This window comes from Lactuca virosa, chromosome 1 (genome assembly GCF_052849685.1).
Source record: "Lactuca virosa cultivar CGN04683 chromosome 1, Lactuca_virosa_CGN04683_v6, whole genome shotgun sequence".
Taxonomy (NCBI): Eukaryota; Viridiplantae; Streptophyta; class Magnoliopsida; order Asterales; family Asteraceae; genus Lactuca; species Lactuca virosa.
Window position 1 is genome coordinate 80,330,153 of NC_136426.1, and position 12,347 is coordinate 80,342,499.

Sequence of the window (12,347 nt, forward strand, 5' to 3'; positions counted from 1 at the left end):
ACTTATTGTAATGCCCAGTTCTCGGTATGTATTTTAATTTAAAGTTTTTGCATTTTTACTCTAGGACTCGACGAGTTGGAGGCCCAACTCGTCGAGTAGATGTGAGTTTTGGGTCGCGGGTGGAAGTATCTACTTGCCGAGTCGGAGGCCCCGACTCGACGAGTAGATCTGTCTGGATGAAACCCTAAATTTTAGGGTTTGCACCCTATTTAAACACTTAAACTGGCCTCCACTCCAGCCACCATCACCCTCAGACCCCATTCTCGAAACCCTAATCAGATGTGAGTGTTTTTGAGCTAGTTTGGTGCTATTTTTGTGATTTGAAGGTTGGAGAAGGAAGGAAAGGCTTGGAGGTTCAAGAAGAAGGCAGTAGATCCAGAGTCTTGGTTGTATTTCCATCTTGTTTGAGGTAAAAAGCTTCAACCTTGACTTCCCAATTGTTAGATCTTCTTTAGGGCTTGAATCTTGTCATTTTTAGGGCATTTCTAAGTCACATTCGGGTGTAGAGTGTATAGTAGAATAATGACTTCAGATTTTGAACTTTGGAGGGTTCTCATGGCATAAAGGTGCCAACTTTATGGCCATGAGAGCCCCATGCATCTTGTAGACTTCATTTTTGGACCTTTTGAGCTTGAAGACCCATGCATGGACGTAAAGTTCGTGACTTTACGTGCTATATCGACCCTAGGAGGTCAGATCTACACTTTGGATGAAATGAGCTCAACTGAGATCGGCTTGATAGGCTTGCACCTTGGGGGACTCGACGAGTCGGGTTATGGTTCCCCACCCTTTTCTGTTTCTGATCAATCTGGTTGAGTATAGAAGAGGACTTAACAAGATGGACTTGAATATGGACTTGAAGATCTAGGAACTCGACGAGTTCAAGGATAAACTCGGCGAGTTCAAGGCAATGTCCCAATAAATATGAGGAAGAACTCGACAAGTCAAGGAAAGACTCGGCGAGTCAAATACTAACATTACAACTTGCATGAAGAAGGACTCGACGAGTTCAAGCATGAACTCGGCGAGTCATAGGCAAAATGTACCGATTCTATATGAAGGAGAACTCGACGAGTTCTTGAAAGACTCGACGAGTAGGATCGAAGTCCCAGTGTTTTGTGGCTTATGGAACTCGACGACTTGGTGGACCAACTCGGTGACTTGAGTCAACCAGATGTTGACTTTGACCAAAAGTTGACTTTGAACAAGGTGTTGACCTTGACTTGGACTTTGACCTGAGTTGACCCTTGAAGGATTAAGAGTATGAGATAGTAATTAAGGAAGAATGTCATGTGTAGGAGTTTGAGAGGAGTTGATCCCAGCATCGAGGACAGTTCAGTTTCGGCACGACATTGAGGTGAGTTACCTTCTAGTAGCGGTGGGTCTACGACCACACTCCTCACGATCATCGCTTAGCATTCTGAGTTTAAGTCTAGAAATAAATCCTTATTTCTAGTTCACTTAAACTAATGCACTGATACCAACTGTGACATCCCCATTTTCACGGCCAGAAAAGATCGATTTTGTTTATGCTTTATAAAAATCATAGTACCTCTTTTAATAAAAATGTTGCGGAATTTGTTCCCATAAAAACATGATAAATACGTTATCAAAGCATTTCTAAAGAAATGTATTCATTTTCAAAACCTTGGGATGTCATCGTCAATACAGAAACATAAGCATAAACAGAACTTACATTCATTTACACTAATGATCTACATCTCTTTTGAATCTTTCAGTGTAAAGTAGCTTCATATCGACACCTGTGATACAAATAAGCTTGAGTGGGTCAGGTTGGGAAACCTGGTGAGTACATAGGGTTTTCAACCCACAATAATATAATTATTATGTTTAAACATAAAACAATCAACCCGATTACCCATCCCCATTATATTCTTTACTCTTAAGGATCTACCCTAAGAATCAACTATTCCTCGTCCATTCATTCCTAAGGATTATCCTAAGGAATAGGCACAAAGTCCATCGTCACCAGGGTTTAGGCACTAAATCTGCATAGTCGCAAGGGTTTATCTCGTTTATTGACAGTATTGTTTTTGAGAGTCCACTCGCAATACATGTCAATGGGTTTTTAGATTACACCGAGTGAACACATCGTTCACAACACCTACATGTTGCGAGCCTGCTAGTGTTCCACTGGACTGTCTAGAATAGTCCGTGGTTGTCATCCATACTCTGCTAGATGACGGGGCCATCGCTTGCGTCATCGCTTGACTCATCGCTTAGGTCATCGCTTGGCTCATCGCTTAGGTCATCGCTTCTCACCATAATTTACCACTCATATATCATCGCTCACATTCATCTCATCTTCCATCGCTCATCATTTATCTCATCTCTAATCTACCCATGTTTTACCCAACATATTATGTAGATATAAAATACATATACAGTTTAAATCATTTAAAACATGTATAAAATCGTTCATCCAGCATAGATAGCAAGTATACAGATAATATGTACACGTAGCACGTAATTTATATAAAATACTTCATATCTATGTGTAAGATGAAAGTAACTATGCACTCACTTGTTAAGGTGGTGATTCTGAACTCAGACAGTGCTTCGCTTCTATTAATTTATTTTCTTTCGACGAAACCTAGTATCATTACCACTAGATTTTAGTCTAATATTGATTGCGACTAATTATTAGTCTAGATTTGTCATTAACTCAGAGTCTACTTCATGATCTATTAAGTAAGGATCAGTCAGGCACGACAGTTGGGAGGCAGGACCATTTCGGCATATAGTTTTTCTGAAATCCAACAACCAAACCCAATGTGACCATTCTAGACATCTCTCCCGTAAGTAGTTCAATCAGTATAACGACTTTGAATCACTTATAAATTTTATTTATAGGTTCATAATAACGACATTACAAGCTATTTTTAAAGTAGGGTAGCATAACTTACTTAGCTAGGAGCCGGACTCTGCAGGGGCAGAACTTCGTCGCTGAATCTTTCTATGAAAGATTCTTGCAGCGCTTCAGCACTTACCTTACTATACTAAAACTACAGAAAGAGAAGTCGAATCACGAGGGACCGAAATGCTCGGGGGATAAGAAGGGAAAGACTCTTGAATCAAGAGAATGGTGCAAGAAATATGAGAGCTAGAGGCTCTTATTTATAGTGATTGAATTTTCAAAAACTACCCTCCATAGTTACTTAATGACCATATAGTTATATAAATAACTAAACACCCTTTTATAATACTATTTTAAATAGATTTAATGATATTTGTACTAAACTAATGTCGAAGGTACTCAACACTAGTCTTATAACAACCGCGTCGTCGATGCCTTTCTAACGATATATACATATGTATATATATGTATACGTATATATGATTTACACTTTATTTTAATACGTAAATATGCTATTAAAAATTATAACTCGTTCATACGAACTTCGTTTTTGACGTTCTTTATATCCACGCGTAGCTATCGACGAGATCTACAAATTTCGTTTAGACTCCGTCGGCTAATTTTGAATTTATATTTTTGTCCATTTTTTTATAAAATTAAATAATTTTGCTAAAATCATAACTCTTTCGTACGGACTCCGTTTTTGGCATTCTTTTTCTCAAAATTCCTATTTTAAGGAGTACTACGATTTTCATTTTGGTCGCATTAGCTAAAAGTCAACCATTCTCTTCGTAGCTTTTTACGTCATACATTCGTTGTGCGCGGCTGACTTTTATATTTTATAAAAATCATATCTAATTCATACGAATTCGGTTTTCGACGAAATTTATATTTTTGGGATCGGGACGATGTATACTTCCTAAAAGTATAATATATATATATATATATATATATATATATATATATATATATATATATATATATATATATATATATATATATATATATATATGTTTCGTAGCACTTATTTTTACGATTTACGGATGATTCGACTGATTTTTCTTATTTTATTATATTATAATAATCATGAAACATATAATATTCAAATAAGTATTCTTTATTACGTCAAATGGGTTAAAATTGTTAACCCTAACTATTAGTTTGGTTAAGATTATTTATCCTAGATAATCTTCTATATAAAAAAATCATTTTTTAACGCTTATTATATCTTAATTGACTAGCCCAAATCTGCGGGTGTTACAATTATCTCCCCCTTAGGATGATTACGTCCCAGAATCATCAGCGAAAGAGGGCTTGTATAATTATTCCATATGTTATCTCTTCATCCTAGGTAATAACCGTAACCTCTATGTTTCTTCGAACGAGTATCTGACTCTTGGACTTCTTGACTGGCGGCGGTGCTTGATCTTGCACCCGCACTCTGTCTCACATTAGGTTTTCAATCATGACCTTCCTGTCATAATCTCAGCCTTTATTGGAGACTCCTTCTTCTTCTTCTTAACAACTTAAGATAAGTTTCTTCCTTTGATTATCATAATAGACCGATGGGTCACGTTCTAATGACTTCTCATCGTATTATGCAACGCTTAGACTCAGGTTTATTTATTTATTTATTTAAAGTCAAATTCCAGAACAGAATATACCTTCCTTCATGTCCTAATGTGATATAATCACATTATAGCATGTAGCACTTCTAGCTACAAGTTTCTTAATTTAACGGAGATTCGCGATATTTCTATTGATCGCTTCGATTTCACTTAAATCTTCTGGCTTAAGTCAGATGCTACATCGATCTTGGTTCTCTGAACCTCTTAACATATTTATCTTATTCGACTCGATTTGATATGACTGCTAGGGTCGGATTAACAATCATCTTCTTAGTCATTACCGAAACGATGGTAACGACAGACATGAACAAAACAGAATCAATTACTAGTGCCTTGGTAACCTTGTGACTTTCTCTGATCCAAGCGTGAGTCATGTGCTTCCGGTAGTATAGGCCTCTACTACCATTCACACCTACTCATACTCGTCCCAAGTATTGTCTCGCAGTTTCCAAGTCACCATACAAGAAAATCACATAACCACTTAACACACCAAATAACAAAACGAAAATTTTATATTATTCCTTGAAACGATTACATAGGTGTTCAGGTTCACCCTAGACTATGCCTCTAATAGGCTACACCATACGATACTATGGCTACTGCATAACCCGACCTTCGGATATGAAGTCCTCATCCTTGATTCCTCGCGTTGTTGTCTGCTTCGTCGAGGATCATGTGGAATTCCCTTGGCCTTGGTGGTGCATTCGGCCTTGCTGCTTCATTTTTCTTTGGACAGTCTCTAGAAATATGCCCTTCTTTGTTACATCCGAAACATACCTTCTTGTTGAATGTGCACTCGTTGGCGTAATGCCCAGACTTTCCACACTTGAAACATATCACCTCTTCGCTACATTTTCCCAAGTGTTTCTTCTTGCACTTATTACACCATCTCGCTTCACCTCTTCCTCCTCCTCCAAACTACGAGAATTTACTCTCCTTGTTGGGCCTTGAAGATCCTTCGAACTTCCTCTTTTCTCCTGCCTTATCTTTTTCTAGACCCCTTTCTCTTATCTGGGTCTTTACATTCTTAGCTGCTCTAACGGCTGTTTTACAAAGTAGTTGCCATTTTGACCGTTGGGCCAAAGTCTGTGGGCAGCCCATTAGCGAACCTATCTATCTTGGAGAGTTCCGTAGGCACCAAGTAGGGAAATAGCTTCATCGTTTCGGTGAATGTGGTGGCATACTCATCTTCCCTTTCTTCAGGTTCTGAAATTTGTTGTTTAGGTCTATCAGATCTATCTCTGAGCAGTACTGCATTTTCAACTGCTCCATGAATGCTTCCCAAGACATTCGCATGGCTTCTCCTCGTGGCATTGTATCTGCCAACAACTTCCACCAACTTAGCACTCCAGTCTTTAGTTGTCTGACTGCAAAGACGGTCTTTTGCTTATCGTTGCAGTTGCACCTCTCAAATACCATCTCCATCTCGGAGATCCAGTCCATAATTTCCACTAGTTTTGGGCTTCCTGAAAGACTCGGTGGTTTTGCACCCAAGAAATTCTTATACATCCTGTCACACCCCCGGACCAGACGACGGAAACGTCCGGAGGCGGGTGACTATATTGTGCAGTATCATAACAATTGAATATAAATGAAACAGAGCAATCCAAACATCATACATTGGGATAACAAACTTACATTGTTTACATATTGTCTTTGTCCTCTGAGTTACATAAAAGAGACATAAGTAGAAAAATTCCAAACTACAGCAAAATAGTCCTGCATCCGCGTCCCTTGTTACCTGCTTACTAGATCCCTGAGAATACAAGTCGTTTTGAAAAGCGTCAACTAAAAAGTTGGTGAGTTCATAAGCATTTTTGCATAAAGTAGTTTTACACTTGTTTATAATCGTTCTCATTGTACTTTCAGAAAATCCGATATTTTCTATGAAATCGTTTGAAGTCTTGCTTTGAAAATTATGGATATATGCGTGCATGTCGTTACTTTTGTTCATCCTTATAAGGAGTGATTTTGAAAAGTAGTGTAATTTGTAAAGGCGAGCTGTGTTCGAGAATAGTTCTTTTGAGTAGTAATAACCAACCGTTTCCAGAAAATCCCCGATTTTCAAAAAGAGAATATAGTTGTAAATCTTGTTTTTCTTATCGGGTATAATTGAGTGTGCGTTCTAGTTTATCGTTATCGAAATCGTATAAAATTGTTTTCTCCAGAAAATCCTATATTTTCTGCTATAAAATATTCATAAGTTCTATTTCCAACTGTGTATACTTGCATATGTGTGTGTTAGTTTATCGGTTTCAAAATCGTTTACAAACGTTTTCCCCAGAAAATCCTATGTTTTCTTATTGGTAAAATAGAAGTATTAAGACTCTAATACTTGTTAGGTGTAAGAAATCAACATGGCAATTGTGGACATTCTACGCAATGAAAAAGGACAGTCAACACAACAAATGCGGACTATCACTACCCTTCGTAGGACAGTCAACACAACGTGCCAAAATTTATTTATGAGGTTTTCCTTGCATAAATTTCTAGATAACATAACATATTATAGTGAGTCGTTATAACCATACTAATATGACCGAGACCTGTTTTGGCGTTTCTCAGGCGCCCTTGTTTTGTTAAAGACATTTGTCACCTTAGACTGGCCGGTCTAGCTGTAGCGAACAGCGAAGGTGCGGGGTGTCAACCCCGTATAGATCTATACACAAATTCATACTCTCCCTCCAGGAGACTCTGGCTATAACTCCTTACAGGACTTTAGACGTACACTAATATTTTTATATTTAGGTACTTTTGAGATTTGTCTGACTAGAATATTAACAACCTTTTGAGCAATCGTTTGAGATCCATTATTCGTTAGATAAATAATGATATTCGTACTCATTGAACAGAAATATCGTTTTCGTCCCATATCGTTTATTGTGCTTGTTAACTGGGTACTTCGTGTTCGTTCCGTTTCGTTTATTGAAAAATAAGCCATTTTGAACGTTCATCAAAATGACCCAACATTATCGGAATTGGCAAAAAATGGTATTTCCTTTCTATACATTGTCGGCTCAGGCCCATATTAGTCAAAAGAAAAGTGTCAAGTTATAATTTGTGTAAATTTATGACTGTAGGTTATGACACGCATTTTCTGTTTTATGACATATAGAACATTACTTATGTTCCTGAAGGTTTTACGACAGCAGTTTATGACATGCAAATATTTTTGTCATGAAAACTCTGTTTTCGTATATTTTTCTTGATAAAATAATTTATATTAAATATTTATAAATAATCACTAATAGTTTGTTAATCTGGTAAAAAGTCATGAGTAAGACATAATGTTCCAAGATAACCCTTGTATTTATGTTTGGCCAAAAATGATCCAAAATATTATTATTTCCATAATTTAATCATTTTCAAAATATTTTGTCCCACAACTTGTTTAAGTAAATCTTGAAGCTAATCCTTATAGTTGATATAATAATTTGTGACTTATACTTGGTAACATACAACTTTTTGTTTCTAAACATGATTTGTGGAAAATAATCCAAACTCCTGAGACTTTACCAAAATCTCGAGTTTTTGGACTAATTGTAAGGGGTTTCATACTTAAGCACATGTAAGATGGCATGCATACACAATAAGCAAATAGATCATGATTTACACAAGACTTTGACTTGTATTCTCCCCCAAAAACAATAGAAATCTCGAAAAAGTAGGGGTATGAAGCTCACCTTGAGTTAGTTTTGTGGGTGATTTGAAGAAGTGTTAAGGAGCTTCCAAGTTCCAACACTTGAAAGGTTCTTTGAACTTTAGAATATCCTAAGAATAATTTTATGTGTAAATATAATGAAATCTTAGGAATAATGTGGAGAATCACTAGTCAAAGAAGATGAAACACTTACAAAAAGAAATATGGGAATTTTCTTTGAAGGAATGAGACTTGAAGCTTGAATGAGTTGAGAGCACTTCTTAGGAGTTTACTGAGTATGAAAATGAGAAGTGGAATATGGGGGAAAGGAGTTCACGTATTCTAAGTGGAGGGATAAGAGTGACATGACATTTGCTTGGAGGACTGGTGTACAAGGTTTAGTTATCCATGGGTATTTTGTGTTTAACTGGGAATTGCATGGGAAATGAAGGATTTGCATCACATCATAAAGTCAACCCTTATCTACTTAGAATCCCTTTAAAAATCTTGGGTATTATTTTATATAATATGTTTAAAATAATGAACTTTGGCATAAAATAGGGGTTTAAGGGGTCTAAGTTATGAAAAATGAGTTTAGAGGAATTCCCGACGTCAAAATATCCTAAACTGAAGAAAAAGTCCGAAATGGACAAAAATCCAGAGTGTAGTCCGGAATCTGCAAGGGTCCGATGCCAGCTTCTAATTTCCGGAGTGGATTCAAGGGGTTCCGGAGTCAACATGTGAGTTTCGAAGTTGTTTACTAAATTCCGGAGTACTTCCTTCGGATGCGGGGCCAGCAGATCCGGACCGAGGTGCGAAGCCGGCTAGGAGTTTCCGAAGCAAGCTTTAAGCAAGACCATCCGGAGTTAAACCTTCCGGAGCATGCGAGGTTGTCCGATGCAAGAGGCGTTCCGAACTGAAGTAGGGCATTCCGGAATCCATCAGAAGTTCCGAAGTATAGAGGGGTTCCGGCCCAAGAGGGTTCCGGACCAAAAAGGGTCCTTTGGGTTTTCTCCTTAGGTTTTGAGCTGTTTTCGACTAGGAATGTACGTAGAGAGATGTGAGATACGTGGAGAGATTTGGGAGAGATTTCATATACTTGGAGAGATTTGGGAGAGATATGATATACTTGGAGAGATTTGGGAGATATTTCATGTACTTGGAGAGATTTGGGAGAGATTTGAGATACACGGAGAGATTTGGGAGAGATTTGAGATACATGGAGAGATTTGCATTCTAACTTTACATGGTCCATTAGGAACCATAATGTACACTTTTAATGTGTTAGCACAAGTCTCACAATAGTTATTGCTTACATGAGGACGAAATTTCCTAGCCAAAATGCTAGTTGTGACACATCCGCCCATCCTTGTCATTTCCCCTCTCTGGGCCATTCCTCCTTTCCCTTTGGGTTCTTGCTTAACTCACAGTGCGGCTATAATTTCCTTCCTTCGATTGTTCAGCGATCAACTTAGGTTGCACAATGGGCACCGTAGGTTCATCCCTATTTTCGTGCAACATCTGTCTCATCTCTTCTCTTTGCTCAGCCAGCATAGCCCGAATCATGGCTTGTACTCCAGTCATTGTGATTGGCTCAGGAGTGGCTACTACAACAGGTATTTTCTCAGTAACTGGTGGTTGAGGCGGTTGATTTTTATTTCCATTCGTGTTTCCACTTCGGGTTCTTGCCATCTTGATCTATACACCAAATCAGACGTTTGGTGCGAAATGACGAGAATTAAGATAGGAAATATTTTATTTACGATCGACGTGTAAATCTCCCTATTACTCCGAAAAGTTACATGCCAGTTCTAATATCATAATTAAACATTTAGAAATCTGAACACATAAAATTTCCAGATCCGGTCGGCAACAGACCATAGATCCGATCAAATAATGGCATCATAAAGTATCACAAATCATTAAACATTTAGAAATCTAAATGATCAAATAATGACATCATAAAGTGTCTATTTAGGTTTACTTCCTAAAATATATTAGACACACTCCTCACGATCATCGCTTAGCATTTTGAGTTTAAGTCTAGAAATAAATCCTTATTTCTAGTTCGCTTAAACTAATTCTCTGATACCAACTGTGACATCCCCATTTTCACGCCCAGAAAAGACCTATTTTGTTTATGATTTATAAAAATCAGAGTACCTCTTTTAATAAAAATGTTGCGGAATTTGTTCACATAAAAACATGATAAATACGTTATCAAAGCATTTCCGAAGAAATGTATTCATTTTCAAAACCTTGGGATGTCATCGTCAATACAGAAACATAAGCATAAACATAACTTAAATTCATTTACACTAGTGATCTACATCTCTTTTAAATCTTTCAGTGTAAAGTAGCTTCATATCGATACCTATGATACAAATAAGCTTGAGTGGGTCAGGTTGGGAAACCTGGTGAGTACATAGGGTTTTCAACCCACAATAATATAATTATTATGTTTAAACATCAAATAATCAACCCGATTACCCATCTCCATTATCTTCTTTACTCTTAAGGATCTACCCTAAGAATCAGCAATTCGTCGTCTATTCATTCCTAAGGATTATCCTAAGGAATAGGCACAAAGTCCATCGTCACCAGGGTTTAGGCACTAAATCTGCATAGTCGCCAGGGTTTATCTCGTTTATTGACAGTATCGTTTTCGAGAGTCCACTCGCAATACATGTCAATGGGTTTTTAGAGTACACGAATCTGCGGGCGTTACACGACCCACTTGTAGGAGTTGTATGATAGATGATTGTCTTTGTGATAATTATCTAGGTTGCTACTACCTGATATGTTTTATGTGCTAGCATGATATGATAATATGTGATAGTAGCAGTAGGGGGGATAGTCCCCGTGACACGGTCGTAAGGACCTGAGGTTAGGTCGGGCACCCCAGAATTGCCTGACAGGGTAGGTCAAGCACCCCAGAACTGCTTGACATGGGTAGGTCAGGCACCCCAGAAATACTTGGCAGGGTAGGTCGGGCACCCCAGAACTGCCCGGCAGTATGTATGTGTTGGATAAGGTGTCTATGTTCATAACTATATTTAATATGTACTTGACCCGGCTTGGCATGGTCCATTTGGGTTGCATCTGTTGGATTAATGTCTAAGTCCATAACTATAATTGGTAAGACTTGACCCGACCCGGCATGGTCCATTTGGGTTGCATGGCATCATGCATTTGGATAGACTATAATGAGAGAAATAACACTTAAGGTTGGTTAATATATTATAAGTTCTAATATATTAATAAGGTTATTTAATTAGTATTGATCAAGAATTAATTTGGAATTAATTAAGTGATCAAAAGGAGACTAATCAAATATATGGGTTGATTGTGTAAATCATTCATTCTTATATATGTGGGCTTGTGATCCAAGATTCCTTATGTTGGACTAAGTCCATGAGGTGACCCATGGATACTCCATGGAGGTTAAAATCCATGGAGCATAAGGAATGGGTAAAGTTATGAGTTACATGGTGTAACCCTAATAGCCACCATATAAAAGAATCCCATGGCTCAAGAAATCGTGCACTAATGTGTGAGTGTGAGGGCTAGACGATTTCAAGGAGTGTTCAAGTTTCTCTCAAGTTATTCCAAGTGTATTTGGTGTTGTGTGAACCATTTGAGGTGTCACACTTGGGGCACTAGTCACTCAAGCTTCATGAAGACATTCTACATCAAAGAGGTATGTATTCTATCTTGTTATATTTATTATTTTGTATGCTAGATTAGGATAATACCTTGGATGTTCATAATTGTATGTATAATAGAGAAAACATAGATCCAAGGTATTTAGGGTTGCATGTACACTTAGGAGTGTTAGAATGCTCATAACCCAACAGTGGTATCAAAGCCTAGGCTTGTTTTCTTGTTATACTTGCAAAAGTAGCTGAAAAATCGAGTTGGATGCATATATTCGATTGTTTTGGCTGTAATTGGACTAGGAACATTACCCTAAGATGTTTTTGGACTTATAAACTTGTTTTTGATGTGGTAATGTTCATGCTAATCCAATTTCTAAGATAATTGTCATAATTTTAAGATTTGTATTAGTTTGTATGTTCATGCTAATTTATTGAAGATTGATGATTTGAATTATCTTGTTCTTATGAGGTTCTTAGATTAATAGAAAAGTTGTGTGAAATAGTTGTTTTCAATCCATTTTAATCTAAGAGTTGATTCCAAA